Source organism: Cricetulus griseus, chromosome 2 (assembly GCF_003668045.3).
Source record: "Cricetulus griseus strain 17A/GY chromosome 2, alternate assembly CriGri-PICRH-1.0, whole genome shotgun sequence".
Taxonomy (NCBI): Eukaryota; Metazoa; Chordata; class Mammalia; order Rodentia; family Cricetidae; genus Cricetulus; species Cricetulus griseus.
In genome coordinates, this window is record NC_048595.1 from 392,748,321 (window position 1) to 392,768,689 (window position 20,369).

Here is a 20,369-nt window from a genome sequence, read left to right on the forward strand (position 1 = left end):
AAAGAAAAGTTTTAACTTTAACGTAGTAAAATTATATACAGCAAAAACAGGTAGCAAGTAAGAATTATAGTTACGATATCAACCTCCATTCGTATTTGGCAAATTTAGAGAAAATATTTATCTGTCTTACCTTTGTGAGTCTAAAGTTTTATACCCAATTTACCTTTTATCATAAATAAGGAAAACTTTAAATCTAATTATTTAGTCTTTAAGTCTATCAAAGCCTCCTGAAGGGTATAAAGTTGCCTAATGATAGAGTCATCTGGCAGCCTTGACCAGTCACCTAAAGTTCTTGTGCAACGTTGGGGCATTTAACTTTCGCCTACAGGCCAAGTATATCAGACAGTTTTGTGAAGCAGGGAATTTTGAGAGACTGTCCTACCTTGTCTTGGCAAAGTTTGGCAGTTGCTTTCTTTTGGGTTCTGTTGCTCCAGTTTGGATAGTATACTGTCAGCAATTGATGAAAGGGCAGTTTCTTTGCCCATATGGCTAGCTGTTGCCATAAAGCAAATTCCTTATAGAGGTTCTTTGATGTGCATTATACTGTTTTGAAGTAGATTGGTGCTATCAGAAGTACACATGTCTCACTGTGATGAAAAGCCTTAGGTTATTATAATTACCACAAATGCCATATCCCAAAGGTCTTTGAAGTGTTTGAAGACCATCTATCTACCTAAATATATCGGTTTAACCTTGAAAACATACCTAATATGACCACAAGTTTGATTATTATAGATGACTGACTACTAACCCGTATTTTTAAATTATATATTACATTTTTAAATGAGTTGCATAAACACAATACTGCAAACAAAGGTATAAAAATACATATAGTATAGCAAAAATAACTTTAAATTTGTATCAATAAACTGGAATCCATACCAATGTAAAATATTTCAAGATTAATAGTTGTTTTTTGTATTGAAGTAGATTCAATTATCTACCCTTTTTGCTATCATTCCACCTTTTTTTCCATTAGAAAGAGATCTTTGGATTTAACTCGTTTGGCTTTTTTCCTGATTGACCAATAACAACTCTTAACCAACAACCCTTAAATGATAACAAACATCCATAACCCATCTTTTGGGAATGTGGGAGTTGTTTTTTGTAGACTACTTTCTGTTGTTGTCTGTGGGCCCTGGCATCTTTGGGAGAACCTTGAGAAAATCAAGATAATTAAGTCCTGGCTCTAGTAGTCTGTGAGGCTGGACCATATCAGCCAGCAGTCTTAATGCTATTCTGGATGCAGAACTCCGAGGAAACTGTAACAGAGGTGCTGTGTGATGTTGGATCATCTTGGCCATCTGTTTTTTATTGATGTTCGGTCCCCTTGTTCTGAGAATACTCAAACATTTAAAAGTTTGTATTGATACAAGTGTAGACCATGTGTTGTAAACAAGTTAGTCAAAGATGATTTTTAAGTAATTTTTACTTAAATTAAAAACAATCTTATTTTACATACCAATCCCAGTTCCCTCTCCCGTCCTTCCATTCCCCTCACAAATAACCCTTCTCACCCCCCATCCACTCCTCAGGGAAGGTGAAACCTCCCATGGGGAATCATCGAAGTCTGTCACATCAAAGATGGTTATTTTTGTAGCCCAAATAATAATAACCCAGAGACAGATGTTGGGGTTAAAGCTCAAGACCAGAGAAGCAAAGAGGCCAGACACTAGAGAGTTCTCACCTCTACCAATGCTCAGACTAAAGGGTAGTCGTGTCCTCTGATTAAATCTCCAGACTGTACTTTTCTTCAGACAATCTAGAGCTCCTGACTTATAAATCTCTCTAGTGCTGGGATTAAAGGTGTCATCCCAAGTGCTGGGATCAAAGATGTGATCTCTCTTTCTCTTTTAGACTGATTCACTCTCATGTAGCCCAGGATGGCCTTGAACTCACAGAGATCCATCTTTCTGCCTCTGCCTCCCAAGTGCTAGGATCAAAGGCGTTTGCCACCACCACTCAGCTATTTTAAAACTATTTTTTAATCTATGGCTTTATATACCTGTTTCTTTTCTTTCTCAAGCCTATGTATATTTTTAAACAAACTGTAATCCTTTTAGAGGTTTTGTCATCTTTTGTCTTTGCTGAACATCAGTATTGTTTTTTGATTGAATGAGATGAATCTTAAATTGTTACATCAGTTGACATCACTGCTCTGCTTAGTGGATGGTGCTAGCAAATGGCAGTTGGGGCTGGCTCCATCCTACAGGCAACAGCTAGGAGACACTTCTCTGTACCACTCCTGGCCTGCTTAAGAGACTGCAGGAACCTGCCATTCAGCTTTGCTCATGGTATGCTGGTGGCTCAAGCCCACAGGCAGTGGCTGAGAGATACATCTATGTACTGCAGCCAGCATGAGAGGCACAAGACTAGGAAGTCGTGTTTGGCTCCATTTTTTTGTGTTTAGAACTTTTTTTAAAAAGCCTTCTCAGGTCTTATGTGGATGTTGGTGCCTCATTTTCTGTTCCACCAGCCAGTTCCAAATATTCACATAGAGAGACTTATTATCAATAATAAATGTTCAGCCAATAGCTTAGGCTTGTTACTAACTAGCTCTTACATTTTAAATTAACCCATATCTATTCCTTGTTGCCATATGACTCATGTCTTGGTACTTCATTTTGTACAAGTCCTGCTTCCTTTGTATCTGATTGGCCACCCCGAGACACTGCCCCTCTTCTTCCTAGCATCCTCATAGTTTGGCTCTCCAGCCCAATCTATTCCTGCCCAGCTATAGGCAGTCAACTCTTTATTAACCAGTGAGACTAATACATATTTACTGTGTGCAAGGATTGTTCCACAGCACCTTTAAACCACAAACTGTTCACAATTTAAAATAAATATCACTTTGATCCAGTTACTACTGTCTAGCTTCCCATCAATGCGGAGCATGACTAGATATAGTTGTAAACTAAGTAAGGATGTTGACCTCAGTTGCTGTAAGCCAGTTTTTCTGAAAAGTGTATTTTATACCTTCAATTGGTTTAAAAGGTTTAAAACTTATCACAGTTTTGGTTTTTGGGGGTGTGGGGTGGGGTGGGGACTTAGATAATGTAGATGATCTCTGCTTATTGAACATAATGCATCTGTTTAAATCTCCCATTTCTGAGCATAGAATTTCACAGTCAGGGGAGAAGGATCTGGGAATGTGAGAAAAAGCTGCTGTCATAGTCAGAGACTCACTTTGTACATTAGAAATTTAAAAGTTCCTACCTAAAGGAACCTATTTAAACCAGTATGTGTCAAAGATAATTGATCATGGAATCCTTTTTGGGCAAAAAAAAAAAATTCCTAATTTTAACATAACTAGTAAGCAAAAGAGGAGCCGGGTGGTGGTGATGCATGCCTTTAATCCCAGCACTTAAGAGGCAGAGGCAGGCGGATCTCTGTGAGTTCGAGACCAGCCTGGTCTACAAGAGCTAGTTCCGGGACAGCTTCCAAAGCCACAGAGAAACCCTGTTTCGAAAAACCAAAAAAAAAAAAAAAAAAAAAAAAAAAGGAAAGCAAAAGAGGGTGTGGAGCAGGATGTGAATATGATCAAAATACAGTATAATCAAAATTAGGTACATTTATGAAAATAGAAATCCATTGTCCAAAATAGTATGTGCCAATAAGACATTTTAAAAAGAAAACCTAGAAACAATGGAACGATTAGTGCATCTGAGATAATTCTATAAAATTGTTTCATTTATTTCTGTGTGCTTTATAGAATTATTTCAGATTCACAAGTTTTCCCATTGTTTGTAGGTTGGGTATCAAATTGAGGGTCTTATACATGCTTATACTGAGCTACATCCCCAGTCCTTTTGTTATTCTTGAGACTAAGGCTCATTATGTAACCTTGACTAGTGTGGACCTCACTATGTAGACCAGGCTGGCCCCAAACTCACAGAGATCCACCTGGCCCATCCTCATTTTGACACTTGAGATCTCCTTATGTAGTTCAGGGTAGACTTGAACTTACCCTGTAACAGTCTAGTATTTTTAATAATGGCTCCTTTGCCTTATTCACATTTTTAAAATAAATCCCATCAAAATTTCTTAGCATTTCTGAGTTATTTCACTGTTTTGTAACAATTGGAAAGGTGCTTTTCATATAAGTGTTACTAGCTGCTTTTTAAAATTTAAGAATGGAAATTTATTTGAAAGAAATTATGGAAAATACCCAAAGATATATGTGTATAGATATTCTGTTAAAAAAATCAAGAAATAGCACATGACTGAGAATACTGTGGTACAAGTTAAAAGAATGAGGAACTGTCAATACTATGTGTTACACAGTGTTAGCATACTAAATTAATAGATACTAAATTAATGTGTATATGAAGGTGAGTTATCAAACAGTAAATGAAGACAGCTATCAGTACCACATATCTGTACAGTGTTAACACACTAAATGAATGCACATGTGTGAATTTTGAGGTGAATATCATGATAAAAGGAGACCAAGAAAAGTTGTAAAAGTTTGTAGCCATGACATTGGTGTGTGGGTAGAGAGGCTCACACTCAGCAGATGACAGTGATCACTTCCCAGTGGAGCAAGACAGTGACTCACTCACTGCTTGCTTCATTAGCATGCTGAAAGGATCAGTGAGAAGAACTTGTATCTAGTGATCAGTCAGTCTGAAGACACTAAAATATGATATAATAAGCAAGAAGTAAACTGATAAATGAATCTATGAATATACATAGCCTCCTGTTAAGATATTAATATGGGCAAATGGGATAGTTTATCTGTGAAATGTTTTCATTAGGAATAGAAGTGATGGAAAATAAGACAGTAAACTGCAGAGAAATGTAGAAGAGAGAGAAAGCTAAAGTTAGACAGGTTTGAGTCCTGCTTCTGTTACTTACTTGGTTTTGAACTAAGAAAAACAATTTAAGTTTTTTAATCTTCAGGTTTGTACTTATTCAAAGGTTTCAGTAAGTGACCTCATAGTAAATGTTTTAAACATTGACCCCTAGAATCACCATCACCACTGTCATCTTCCTTTTTCATACTAAGTGAGAAGAATCACTGGAGTGTTTTTTTTTTCAAGAGGCAAAGGAATCTTTTTCTCTTTTTGTGGTATGAGGGGAAAGTTATTCTCATATGCTAATTTATGTGACTTGAAAGAGCATTGACTGTGATTTGCATGGCCTAAATACATGGCCCTTGGGATAGTGGGTGAGAGGACTAACTGGTACCTAGTCCTTGTTCTTTATTATTTTTAAATACTCCAATATAAAGATCCAATAAAATAATAAATGTACCATATAATACAAAAATGTAAAAAAGAAAAGCTTTTTGTTAAAACTACTTTTTATGCCAAATGCTATATAGTTCTGTGAAGAAATATTATAAAATCCTTAGTTATAATTTTTATAAGTATATGTTATAATTCTTGCCTATAAATGTCCTTATTTTTTCTTTACTAGTTATAGGTTTTCTATTCCTAGTTCATCAGTAGTGACAATGTACATTTGGTGACTTTGGTAAAGGGACAAATCTTGCCTGTTCTAGGAGTGATGGGGAAAGGTACATGAAAAGAGGAGTATAGATGAGTTCTTGAGAATACACAGTCTTTAACCAAGTTTTGAAATGTGTATTTTGATATATAACTTGACAAGGGTGCAGAATGTCATGTCTTTTTAAAAGGAGATGGCACTTTTAATTTCTATAAATCTTATTAAAACAATACTAATGCATTCTTATTAATTATTTGGTTAGATTTTCTATTTTTACCAACAGTGATAGATAATTTTAAAAATATTCTTTAGCTGCTTTCCAAAACAGAATTGCCATGTGATCCACTAACTCTGTTTTTAGGTAGTACTCAAAAGAATTGCAAATTGATATTAAGCAACTGTTCGACAGTAGTCAAAAGGTAGTGATAACTCACATGCTCATCATCTTAAGAATGATTAATCAAATGCTATATACATATAATAAGATACTATTCTGTCTTGAAACAAAATATACAAACCTCATATGCTAGGTAAAAGAAGCTAAGTACCCCACCACCACCACCACCAAAACAATAAAAAGAGGCTTGGTAATATGACAGATTTTGAAGACACCCTCCCCCCCCCCCCCGTGGAAGGCCTCACCCTCCCTGGGGAAGCAGAAAGGGTATGGGATAGGTAGGGTGTTAGCTGGACGGGTGGGGGGGACAAAGGAGGGGGGAAGGGAGAGGGACCCGGGATTGACATGTAAAATAATTTTCTTTCTAATTAAAATGGAAAAAATTAAAAAAAAAGGGCTTGGTTACAATTTATATCCAGTATGAACATCAGGAAAAATCTTAAGGGTATAACAGATCAGGGGTTGGAGTCACTGCTTAGTGAAGATGAAGTTCCACTTTTGGTGTGAAGAAATAGTAAGAAAATAGAGACAATGATGAGGAAAAATGGTACTCCAAATGAATGCCATTGAGTTGTACAGTAAAAGAAGGATCACCCTGATGTGTGAATTTTATGTTGATGAAAAGAAAAGAGATGCATTGTTTTTTTCCATTTAACCCTAGGAAAGATGTTTGGGGGATTGGATTTCTGTAACCAAACTCATGTCAGCTTACTCAGTAGCTGAGAGTTTTAGCAATAAATAGGATAGAAGTTGGTTGAATCTCTCTTTCATGTATAGTTGCCAATGTTTGCTGAGTGACTTATGCTCTGTTCATCAATAGTTCTGCTTGGTTCTAAGTGAAGTATTTACAGTAGTTGTACTTCCAGTTCAGTTATCACTACCTGACACTCTCTGATACTCTATGTCATTTGATAGGTGGATTGTTGCCAATAGCAGCTTCTACTTTCATTCCAACCATTGTATTTGTTAGGAGACTTATTAATAGTTCATAAGCATTTTGGCAATTGAATAAATTGTACTTCTTTGTGAGAGGTTTAACTTGAAATCTTTTATCTTTGTTTCTTCTTAGCTTTGGAATAAAATGTGCTAATTTCCATATATAAAGGATTAAGGGGTGGGATGTTGTTAAAATTGATGTGACTTTTCAAAGACTTCCCTGACTCAGGTATCCTTGTATCAGCATTTGGTTAAGTGATTGTACATATTGCAGTACCTCACAGTAGGTATTGGGGGCTGTTCAAGTGTTAGTACTTACTACAGTTCCATACAGTGGGTACAGGGGCAGTGTGTTAGTACTTGCTACAGTACCTCACATGGGTACTGGGGCTGTTCAAGTGTTAGTACTTATTACAGTACCATACAGTAGTACTCAAGGTTGTATGTTAGTTTTGATGATCTCATGTATGAAAATGATTATACTTTATTTCTGCTTTGCATTTTTCATTTTTGATGTATATTAAATTATCACACAGATTTGTTTATCTCAACAGATTTTTTTTATCTCAATTACTGTAATCATTTTACTATCAGTGTTAACTGTTTTAATCTGAGTGGCCAGTGTTGGTACTGTTTCCAGTGATGTTTTTTTCTACTTCGTTGAATAATTTTTTAGAAAGCAGTTTAGTGAATCAGGAATATGATGAAACATGGAAATAATGAAAATGTACAAATTTAATTAAGTAGATACAAATTTTTAAATGAATATGATTTAAATGTCTTTGTACTATAACATACAACCTTTGAATCCATAACATAATAAAATTTCAGTGAAAATTATGTATTTATGCATGAGAGTGTGGGTGTGGGTGTGGGTATTTGAATGCTCCAGTTCATTGTTTGCAAGTTTCAATCATTCACATTATCATTGTGACTTTGTTTCACATTCCATGTGTTATAGTGAAAGTCCTATGTGAACTTGACAGACCCTGAACCCTACTTCAGGAATACAGTGCTCAGGGTCTATGCTCCTATATCTCATGCCTATGCTATGGGTAATCTCCATTGCCAAGACTGCCAAACAAACCTAGTAAGCTGTTGTAGTGTGAGCATCAGTTTCACTCTGGGTATCAAGAAGAAAGATGCAAAAGATAAGGTCCAAGCAGGTATGAGCCATCCTCCAAGCAGGGTTCCTGACAGCTGCCCCTGAACATCCTGTTCAGATCTTGGATATACAGAATTTAGTGAGACATTTAGTTTTTATTCTGGTGGCATGTGCCCAGTAAAAGGTAGAGGGGTTTATTATTAGGAAAATTCAATCACTGCTTTACACATCATCTATATGCTGGCTTTCTTCTTTATGATAGATCTCTTAATTCTTGAATATCATTTAAGACATACATAATGCACTAATAATAATGCCCACCAGAAAAGGAGAAAACCTTTATAAAGAAGTATAATGAAAAGGGAATAATGGGGCCATTAATCATGTTGTTTGAAGGTATATAATGGTGCCAAAGAAACATTCATAAACCTGGGTTCATGTCCCCTCCTCCCCCCCCTCCCTCCCTCCTCCCTCCCCTCCCTCCTCCCTCCCCCCTCCCTTCCTCCCTCCCTCCCTCCCTCCCTCCAGAATTGAAAGTAGAACAGTTTTTCACAATGTGACTCAATGTTAACTTTCTTCTTTGGCCTTCTCCCATCCCTAAGTGTTACTCTTCCTTCCTTTTTGGGAAATGGCTGTTTTTGTCTGGCTGAGAATTCTTTGCTCTGTTCAGCTGGAAGCTGCAAATAGGCAAGAAACTGCTCTCAGAGTCCTATCTGGGCTTTGTAAGCATGGAGGAGACCCTGGGCTCATCACTCTGAGCTTTAAGTTAGAGAACTCTAGCCTGTGCGGGTCAGACCAAACTTTTAATCTTCAAAGCTCACACCTTTACATGCATATGGCAGCTAGATTGGGTAGTCGAGAGCTTCAGGTGTTGGGACTCTTGCTAGCTTCTTTCTGCTTAGCTATCTGGGAATTTTCTAGTGGCTAAGGCTCATCATAGCCACTTGTCTTCCTTAGCTTAATGTCTTCCCCCCTGTCTCTCTCTAGGTCCTTGTACAGACTCTGGTCCTAAAAGCTCTATGGAACTCTTTATTCCTGAACCAGCTGAGGGAGACTTAGGTGTCCTTAAGGCATTAGTCGTGGTAGTCACTTTCCTTCTAGATGTTGCTTCTGCCTGGGCCTGTAAGCCCAGGGTTTTATCTCTTCATGTTACCACCTCAACTCACTCTTTCTGTAAAAAAGACAAGTAGGCAGCATAAGACCATTCAAGAACTTTATTGAGCCTAACCTTGCAACATGGTGGGAGAGGGAGCATCTTAGACAAACCCAACAATACAGAGAAATAACCAGCTTATTATATAGCTAGAAAGGGACTGAAACACAATGCCAATGCTGTAATTTTCCCAGTCAGCCTTGCCATGTGCATGGTTCCTCCAGCTCCCTACTGAAAACCTTCCATATGCACAAGCTTTGCTTATAAACCATTCATGGGTCTCACATTGCACCAATTGTGAGCTGTTAGCTGATGCACTGGGGAGATGCTCCCCCTCACACATTTGTCCTAACTAAGAATAGTCTCAAGGGGAATGGGGTCACCCTGAGTTCACTGAGGCTTGTTTTGCCTGGTTCTCTGACTGGAGCGAAGTCTCCTGAGGTAGTAGCAGCTGCTGCAGTGTCTTTGCAGCTGGAGTGGAGTTTCCTCAGTGAGATGGTGGAGGGCTGCTTGGTTATGAATGGCCTGCTCGTGGCACCCTGGCATAGGGGAAAGGTCTTTCAGCCCTCATTCTTGGGGGACATAGCTAGGCCAGGCCTGTCAAAACAGCCTTGGTGATTCCTAGGAAGAAATTTTAAAGGGTACCTCTAATAAAGACCAGGGAAGTTATCATTCTTAATGATGTTGTTCAGTGCTTCCTCTCCAGCTCTGACATTCCTTAGGGTGGATAGTGTTGTTCTGTTTGTTCTCTGATCCTGACTCCTACCTACTCTGTGGCTATAGGCAAATGTACCATTTCTGTTTTGTTTTGTTTTGTTTTGTTTTTTGTTGTTTTTTTAAAGTGTTACTGGGGATTGAATCCAGGACTTGTACACTCTAGGCTAGTGTTCTATCATTAAGCTATACATACTCAATCCAAATGTTCAATTTCATTATTTAATAGGAAATTCCTCTATAATAAAACAACTAAATATACTCATGAATATTTTATTATTTAGCTTGACCTTTGTTGATTTGAAAGCATAAAGTTATCAATAGGCAATCAAAGCTCAAAATGTATTTAATAATGTAAACTTTCATAATAATTTTTTGTTGTTATTTGTTTTTTTTATTTTTTATTTTTTCAAGACAGGGTTTCTCTGTGTAGCTTTGGAGCCTATCCTGGAACTCGCTCTGGAGACCAGGCTGGCCTCGAGTTTCTCTGTGTAGCTTTGGAGCCTATCCTGGAACTCGCTCTGGAGACCAGGCTGGCCTCGAACTCAGAGAGATCCACCTGCCTCTGCCTCCCGAGTGCTGGGATTAAAGGCGTGCACCACCAACGCCCGACTTCATAATAATTTTTAACACCACTGTCATTACATTTGTTCTAATTATATATTTTATTGTAGGCAATGGGTTTTTCTGAAAATATTTTGTCTATAGAAAATATTTATGGATCTCTTCTATATAGTATTTTCTTTTTTTAAGATTTTATTTATTTATTATGTATACAACATTCTGCTTCCATGTATATCTGCACACCAGAAGAGGGCACCAGATCTCATAAGGGAATGGTTGTGAGCCACCATGTAGTTGCTAATTGAACTCAGGACCTCTGGAAGAGCAGCCAGTGCTCTTAACCTCTGAACCATTTCTCCAACCCCCTTATATAGTATTTTCAATGAAGAATAAAATACCAAAAGTTCAAGTGAATGTGTCCTTTTTTGTTTGTGGACAAGTTAGATTTAGATCTCTCTACATTGTCTAATTTGAGGCAAATTAAAATGTTATAAATTTGAAATTCATTCCTCAGGAGTTCAAAAATCAGACTTATCAGGAGAAACTAGACAAATCAAAGGTTGTGTTGTGTCTTAGGCTGGCTTTGAACTTGATGTATAGCTGAAGCTGGCCTTTACCTCTGATCTTTCTTCTTCCATGTCTCAAGTGCTGGGATTATAGGTGTGTATCACTACACCCACTACATGATGCTGAGGATTGAACCCTTGGCTTTGTGCATGCTCAAGCACCAAGTATTCCATCAACTGAGCTGCATTCTCAGCAGATGAGAGATCTTTAAATCCCCAAATTTTTTAGTTCATTCAGTACTTGATTTGTATCCTCAGCAAATGCTTACTTAGTATATCTATGAAATTCTCAAAATGTTCTTTCCTGTCCTTGCTTGAGAATATCAACAGAATGCAAACTTGGGCGGCAGAAATATAGACTGGAGAAATTATCAACTGGAAAAGACTCAGTTTATTTAAGTAAATAATACCCACACTGTGTGCCAACCACCATGCTTGCTATGGAACAGTGCAGCGCAGGCAATACTGCAGAGGCTGCATGGAGTCATTGCTTCTATGCTTCTCTTGCCTTGTCGTTCTGTGATTGATTGCTCCGTTTAACTATTTTATATGGAATACATTCAGCTTCGTGTTCTTGCAATAGTTTAAACCTACTGGACTTTATTTATTTATTTTTTAACTTGAATTAAGTTTAAGGAAAACAGAATTTTTTAATCTAAGAAAGTCTGAACTTGTTACTTTCTAGGTATGTTTTATGGTTTTCTTTGTGAAGGTAGCTTCTCAGGGTTATACCTAGACACTTAATTTTGTGTTGTTTTAGTGTATATGTACAAAATTTTGTTTGTGGTTTCTTTACTGTTATGCTACAGATATTTGGCTTTTTCCCTATCTAAAATGTCTTTCCTTAGGTTTTATTAAGTGGAAGTTAATGGTGAACTCTTACGCTCTTCTTTAGAAAGTATCTATGGGGCTACTTTGTAGGAAGGCTTATAATTACAGATTTTTTTAAAGATATAATGCTAGTCAAATAGCAGTGACATATATTCACACAGTGTAAAGGAAGATTCCACATGTCCCTGCCTCTAGTTTACATACCATATATATCACAAATGTCTTGTTTTTATTGTCTATACATGAATCCTAAAAGACACATTGTTCTTGAAAAGCACACATGCAGGCTAGTACTTTTGACAGCCATCTTTATAAGCCTTGAGCATAATCTTAACACTTGGAAAATAGAGGCAGGAGGATCAGGAGTTTAGAATTGTTTTTAGCAGGGAAAATAAAATAGTTCAAGGCCAACTTGGGCTACATGAGACTTTATCTCAAAAACAACAAAACCAAAAAGAAAACGTTTCATTTCTTTTATGAATTTTTTTGAGCAGATGATCTTTTTTATTTGGTGCTTATGTTTTCATTTCTGTATGTATTCTAGATGGCAATCCCCTTCATATGTTAAGTATGCCTTTTAGTTCAGCATTGCTGATTAAATGTTTTCTTTTATTATGTTTTATGAGTCCAGGTTTTGCTAGTAAGCCCATGTTGACCTAAGATTTGCTGTCTGGCCCAAGCTTGCTTCCAACTTCTCACCTTCCTGCCTCTATGCCACCATGTGGTGCTAGGATTACAGGTATGCTGGGTCCGTCAGGCTATGGCTAAACCTTTGTAAATTAGTTTCTGTTTATTCTGAGTTGTTTTACTTTGGGATGACATCATTTACATGTTGAATTTTAAATCTTGAGTTGAATGTTTAAAACAGTGAAAATGTAATTTTTCCCCCTGTGGCTTCCATAGTTTCTAGTGCATCTTTGATGCACTTCTTGTGTTGATCCTTTAAAAAAAAAAAAGCCTTGTTTTTTTTCCTGATCATATTTAGTAATTCTTTTTTGTTGTGTTTTGCTTGCTACCCTGATGTGTGATAAGCTGGGATAGGCATCTTTTTCTTAACATTGCCTGAGAATTGAGTCTGTTAGAGAAGCCAGAAACCAAAGAACCTCAGTACATTTTCACTGGTTTTTGTTTCTGTTATATCCTAGTTTGTCTTTTTCTTTGATTGTATCTGAAGGCTCTTTAGGTATTGAACTTAATGTTTTTTTCTATTGTTGTTTTGTATTGTTAGGGGTATTAGTGATCTGGAATCGTGTTAATTAAGCTTTAGGGTAGAAGTTTTCTCAGCCTCCCAGATAACACAAAAGCAGTTTGAAGTGTTTGCAGCCTCTTCTTCCTTTTTTCCATCAGTAGTGGGGACAGATGTAGGGCCTGTATACACTCTACCACAGACCTGTATCACAGCCCTGCATGGCTCTTTGTTCACTTTTAAAAACAACCAGTGGGAAATTTTTCAGGGTGTTGATCAAAGCCATAGCTGCTTTTGTTTGTTTGCTTATCCTTTAGTTTGCTAGGTTGTTAGTTACACTGCCTGACTTCAAACATCTTCTCCACAATGCTTCATGTTAAATACAGCCCTGAGGGCTATGTCTGTGTCTTCTCACCTTATGGTGCCATGTCACTGATTTCCATGACTTAGGGTGTTTTGTTTTGTCATTTTGGTTTTTGTTTTCGTTTTTTTGCATTTATTTATTTGTTTGTTTGTTTGTTTGCTTATTTATTTAGAGAGAGTGTGTATGTGTAGACATGCATACATCCATCACAATCAGAGGACAGCTTGAAGGAGATAGTCCTTTCCACCTGTTGGTTTCCAGGTATTAGGTTGTCATCTTGGTGATAAACACTTTTACCCACTGACTCATTTCACTGGCTCGGGAAAATATTAACTGCATAGTATTTTTAGCTTTGCCCAATAAGAAGATGGAACTAAATAACCTGTTCTGCCATTTCTTGATAAAAATAACCATTTTAGACCTTATGCTTATTAAAAAAATATTCTAAGGCTTTTTCATCCATATTTCAAGTAACCTCCAAACTTGCTTACTAGATCACAATCTCTACTTTCTACACAGTATGGCCTTTCATTACCTTCTTTGAAAAGCCTGAAGTGTAGACCAGTAGTGGAAAGGTACATGCATATATTTGATGGTCTGTTTTTATGGGATTTTCAGTTCTTAAGATGAGTATGTATTGATTCACCAATATGATAGTATTGGAGTTTATTGTTTTCTGGCAAAGTACAGTCTTTTCTGATGATTTTATAGGTATTATATAAATATTGTTCACAGTTCATAGTTTCTTATAAGGAAACCATTTGAATTTATTTTTATTTCTATTTTATTTTGGGTTTTTTTGAGACAGTGTTTCTCTGTTTAGCAGTCCAATCTATACTGGAACTTGCTTTGTATACCAGGCTGGCCTCAGACTCACAGAGTTTACTTTTTGAAGCTTTAAAAAAATTTTTATGTGCATGAGTTTTGACCAAATATACTTATGTGCACTGCTTATGTGCTTGGTGCCTCTAGAGGCCAGAAGAAGAAGACACTGAATCTACTGGAATTGCCACATTGGTGCTAAGAACTGCACCCTTAATAACTCAGCCATGTCTCTAGCCCCGAGATTTAGACTATTTTTATTTGTTGCGTGCACACGCGCGCACGTGTTTGTGTGTGTGTGTGTGTGTCTGTGTGTGTGTGTGTCTGTGTGTGTGTGTGTGTGTGTGTGTGTCTGTGTGTGTGTGTGTCTGTGTGTGTGTGTCTGTGTGTGTGTGTGTGTCTGTGTGTGTGTGTGTCTGTGTGTGTGTGTGTGTGTGTGTGTGTGTGTGTGTTTCTGTGTCTGTGTGTGTGTATGTGTCTGTGTGTCTGTGTGTGTGTGTCTGTGTGTGTGTGTGTGTGTGTCTGTGTGTGTGTGTGTCTGTGTGTGTGTGATGTACATGCTAGTGAATACCATAAGTGTGTGTGTGGATGCCCGCAGAGGTTAGGAGAGAGTAAAAGATCATTTGGAACCTGAAGTTCTAGGTGATTGTGAACTACTCTCTATGATGTTGGGAATCAAACTCCAGTTCTCTGGAAGAGGAGCCAATGCTCTTAATTGTTCAGCCTTCTTTCCAGATGTGCATTTAATTTTTTACTACTTTGTAGCCTCATAATCTGCCGTTAAGGATATTTTTTAATATACTCAAAATATCTGTTTAAATATTTAAGTACACTTGCAATTGTATAAGATAACCTCATTTAGAGTAGCATGTGGTAAATGTTTGTTCTTCTGACTCAAGAATTACACATAAAAATCTAATTATCATTGAAAAGTCAGAGCCATTTCTTTTGGCTATGGTGGATTGTGGTTCATTTCTCAGAAGTTTTATTTGGTAACATTAGTTACAGCTTGCTTGGAAATTAATATGAAGTTTCTCATAGAAATGCCATTCCCAGCCATGTGATAGTGGTGCATGCCTTTAATCCCAGCACTTGGGAAGCAGGGGTAGGCGGATCTCTGTGAGTTTGAGGCCAGCCTGGTTTACAAAGTGAGTTCCAAGACAGCCAGAAGTGTTGCACAGAGAAACCCTGCTTTGAAAAACCAAAATGAATGAAAAAAAAAAAAAAACCAACAAAATCAACAAACCAAAAACAAAAAAGCCATTCTAATCTCGTGTCCATTTTTACCTTGCAGTAAATTCTAGAATCACAATTATATTCTTCCTAATGCTAAAAGTATTTTAAACTTCTCCTAGAGAATATATTGTTTCCTTTCTGTTCTTTGTTTTTGGTTTTCTGCCTTTGGTTTTGTTGCTTTGTTTATTTGGTAAGTGGATTGAGCAAGAGACACCTACAAGTAGCCACATTTTGTTAATCCCCACATGAAAGAATACATAGTCAATTTCTAGATGATATGATTTGCGTTTGCTTGAACATTTATTTCCATTGGTGCCCAGGCCTCTCTTCTCTTGACTTTCCATTTGCTTTATTTAGAAAAAATTTTGGTGAATCAAATACTCATTGGGTGCTTATCAACAAATTGGAACATCAGGTTTATTTTTGCTTCTTATTTTACTGAATTCATTTAATATTTTCACTTGTCAAAATATTGGCACTTGAGATGCTACAGTTGTTTGTCATGCATTGCCATGCATGTTTTGCTTCCATGGGATTACCTTATGCATCATAAATTAGTGCTGCCTTAGTCACTGTGAGAAATAAATGGACCTGCACGTCAGACTAGAATGCCATTATCCCACTGGAAGTCAGTGAATAAGGGTAGCTGTTTTCTTAAGTTTCCCATGGTGGCACCTTCAACACTAACTTGTTCTGTTTCTTATCTACTAAGATTCTTTGTCAAGAATCAACTTTAAATGCTCATTTTTTATTTTTTATTTTTATTTTATTTGCATCAGTATTTTGCCTGCATGTGTGTCTGTGTGAGGGTGTCAGATCTTGGAATTACAGACAGTTGTGAGCTGCCATGTGGGTGCCGGTAATTGAACCCAGGTCCTCTGAAAGAGCAGCCAGTGCTCTTAACCACTGAGCCATTTCTCCAGCCCTAAATGCTCATTCTTTTAAAAAAAATTTTAAAGACTTTACTTTTGGGTTTTTGTTTTGTTTGTTTGTTTGTTTTTAAAAGAACTTTTTTTTTATTTATTATGTATACAACATTCTGCTTCCATGTATATCTGCACACCAGAAGAGGGCACCAGATCTCATAACAGATGGTTGTGAGCCACCATGTGGTTGCTGGGAATTGAACTCAGGACCCTTGGAAGAGCAGTTGGTGCTCTTAACCTCTGAGCCATCTCTCCAGCCCTGTTTGTTTGTTTTTTAAAATGATGTATAATATGTGCATTTTAGTGTAGGTGTCCACAGAGGCTTGTGAGCCACCTGGCATGGATGCTTGGAAGCCCACTCAGAGCAGTATGTGCTTTATCCACTATGCCATCTCTCACACCCCACACGTCTAATTCTTAAGTCAGTAACATTCAGACTGCTCTGCAGAGCTGAACATTATTCTGCTAAGGTACCCTGGGCCTCGAGGGAGATAGAGTGGGAGAGGAGGGATACACAGGATTCAGTACAGTTTCTTTTACCTCTTTACAATCTGCACTGTCCAGCAAAGGGTCTATAGTCCTAACTTTTACTCTACCCTAAGAGGAACAGATGCTTAACAAAATTTAAAAAAAAAAAATGACTGGGTAATGAAAGTATTCCATAAGATTTAAAATGTTTATATCACTGGGCACTATATAGAGTACCATTATAAATTGTTTTAGATAAGCAGATTTTCAACAGCTGAGTCTCTGGGGAAGTTTCTTATGAGAAGAAACTGTTGCTGAACCCACCACCACCCCGCCCCCTCCTTTTACAGAGGACCAACAACCTCAGAGAAAGACTCTTGACAAGCTATTGGTACTAAAACAATAATCTTGAAGAGTTATTTGTCCCTGATACTAACACTGTGAACCAGCAATTCTCTGTAAAGCGGTCTGAGCATACTTGTTTTCCCCATGAACCATCTTTTTTAAAACCTGTGACTGTTGGGAAGCTTAGAGTCTGCAGACAAACGCAAATCCCAGTTTGTTGATGCTTTATGGCTCACTCTCTAGTGCACGTTATGAATATTACAACCCAAACTACCATTCTTTTCTCTCCACAATAACTCAGCTGGAAAAATTACAACAGTTTACTTAGTGATTTCTACAGTATGCTTTAGAGAAATCTTGTTACTTTCCACCTCATGCTAGGTGCATAGATTCTGGAAAAGTGTCCTAATATTATGAGTTTTAAAAAGAGATCAGTGTAACAAAATAGGATTATATAAATGAAACAGTTGTAGAAGTTTCCAAATCAGAACAAGAGGAAAAGCAGCTGAGAGTTTTGGAAAGTAAGTACATGATAGGGAAGCTCAAAGGTAAGTTTATTGTTTTCTACATAGACTTTGCTGACCTCATAGTTTGTGGTTAGTCTGTTACATCTTAGTGTTCTCCTAAAGTGTAGGAGAACACTTTAGATTGTCTTGATTAGTGTTATGCTTTTATAGTTTACTTATTATTTATTCAAAATTATTTAGAAAAACATTTATTTTTATTGTATTTGATGACCTAAAGCAGATTTGAAAGGAGTAAATAAGTTAATTAGAAAGAATACAGTTGTAGAAGCTGTTGTTATACTGCCCAAGAGTGCATTTTGTATTGTTATTGTGGTTGTTGTTGTTGTATGTGCATCTGTGTGTGTGCTGTCTTGTGCCCTTTAGTTAAACAAGATCAGGTCCCTGAAATGGGTTTCCTCATTTGATCCCATTGTTCACTTTCACTGTCTGAGGTCAGAAAACAAAAGTGTTAAATAATAAATTAATTTACATATGTGATGGAACCGACTTTGAAAAGCATTCATAATATTCTGCCTCCTTAGCCAGCATGATATTTACCTCATCTCCTTCAGTGCTCCAGAACTCTATTATTACAAGTGCCATTCTTAGCATTTCAGCCAAAACTGTACTGTCTTGTGATTTCTTACCCATGTTCTCCTTTCCCCTTGTGTTTTAAATATTAGACTTTTAAAAGCTCTTGTGTTTGTTTTTAAAAAATGTAAGCAAATTTTATCTTTTGTAATAATTGAGAAATTAATCATACTTATATGAAGGGTCCATTTTACTATAGAGTTTTATTTCATGCACTTTCCACACCAGTGTCAAAATCCCACCTAGAACCTTCAACCTGTAAAGATCCTATCTACCACCTTGTACTACCTTATCTTCTGTCTACTTCTCTACTCAAGCAGCTGCCTCAGTACCACACTGCATTTCCAGCAAGCCCTCTCAGAGCATCAGTCTCAGGTCTCTCTGCTGCACCTCTCTCTCCAGTCTGTTTCCTTCCTTCCTCCTCTTCCTCCCTCCCCCACCTGTTCACACTCCCAGTTCTTTTCATCTTCTTTCTTCACTCGTCTTTATCCTCTTTGCTCCTCTCCTCTTCTGTCATCTCCCCTCCACACTCCTACTAGTCCTCTTTTGTCCCTCTTCCTTTACCCTAGTCTTCTTCCTTTCAACTTAAAGTCTGTCTCCAGGTACTCTACTACTAATTGGGCACCATCTCAAAAATGCTAACTTTTCCTTTTTTCTAAAAACCACTACCACCAAAAACCATCTTGAAGATTTGTCACTTTACTTAGGTCTCTATTCCTGCTGCTGTACTCCTTTTGGACAGCCTTTTAGTATAATGAAGTGAAAAGAGAACTTAAGATTCTTCAAATTGTTCTTACCATTTCAAAATGATTCATATTTTAACTCCTTTCTTTATTCTAGTCTTAGAAGAAATATTTTCTTTACATGTATATGTTCTTTTCTTGATAAAAATAATTCTCCCAGCACTCCGGAGGCAGAGGCAGGTGGATCTCTGTAAGTTCCAGGTCAGTCTGGTCTACAGAGCGAGTTCTAGGACAGCATCCAAAGCAATACAGAGAAACCCTATCTCATGAAACCAAAATAATAATAATAATAATAATAATAATAATAATAATTCTGAGTAATATTTACTATAAAAATTTGTAGCTACAGACTGCCTAGCAATAATTGTCAGCATTTGTTATAGACACATTAACTATTTTGTTTTCATACATCTACTTATGATACCAATACTTTATAAAAATTAAAATATTTTATTTTCTAAACATTATTTGTTATTATCAAAAACATTTATATTATTAAGTATTCTTTACAGCATCATTTTCATGGGCTCTGTGGCTTTATCATCTGTAAAATTTAATATATCAGTTCCCTACTAGACAGCTAGTCTAGTTTTATCCTTAAAAATGGTAATGGAATTTGGGGAATACATCTTTGGTTATACTATGCAATACATTTTCTTTGTCATTTTTTGTCTTGTAGCATTTTGTTGCTTTTTGCCTAAAAGGTTTGAAACTTCTAGTAAGATAAGTTTTTCTTTGTTGATTATCTGCATGCTGAGAGATTATTTCTTATTCCTTATTGTTAAATGTAGTAGGTATTTACAAATGGAACAATATTATAAATATTAATTTCAACTTTAAGTTAGTTGAAAATTACTTTGATCAGTATAGTATAATATAAAAATTATTTTTCCCAAAATTATCTTAGAATTGAGATGCTATTCCCTACATATATTTGAAATGTTTCATTTTTATGCTAGACAGCTAATTTGTTATGTTCTATTCTAAGGGTTCATCTAATCCTGTTTTCCTTTAAATCAATTTATCACATTCATTTATTTACTTATTTGGGTTTTTTGAGACAGGGTTTCTCTGTATAGCCCTGGCTGTCCTGGAACTAGCTCTGTAGACAAGGCTGGCCTTAAACTCAGAGATTCACCTACCTCTGCCTCCCCAGAGCTGGGATTAGAACCATGTGCCACCATATCTGATTTTTTTTTTTTTTAAAACAGTGTTTCTGTGTGGCTTTGGAGGCTGCCCTGGAACTAGCTCTTATAGACCAGGCTGGTCTCAAACTCACAGAGATCCACCTGCCTCTGCCTCCTGAGTGCTGGGATTAAAGACATGCGCCACCATCACCACCATCTGTCTGGCTCTGTTTTTGAGATGGAGTTTCTCTATGTAGTCATGGCTATTATGGAACTCATTATGTGGACCAGGTTGGCCTCAAACACACAGATACCCTCCTGCCCCTGCTTGGATTAAA

At 37.0% G+C, this 20,369-nt stretch overlaps 1 protein-coding gene across 4 annotated transcripts in view; it reads left to right on the forward strand.

Moving 5' to 3' along the window:
* The window catches only part of Arid2 (AT-rich interaction domain 2), a 133,022-nt gene that overhangs the window by 37,721 nt on the left and 74,932 nt on the right, over nt 1–20,369 (forward strand). Inside the window, exon 1 of one of the 4 annotated variants that reach the window (XM_035440841.1) lies at nt 12,368–12,456. The exons of the other annotated variants lie outside the window; for them this stretch is intronic. The gene's annotated coding sequence lies outside the window, so the exon portion shown is untranslated. Of the gene's footprint in view, nt 1–12,367; nt 12,457–20,369 lie in introns of those variants that run through there. 4 annotated transcript variants of the gene reach the window in all.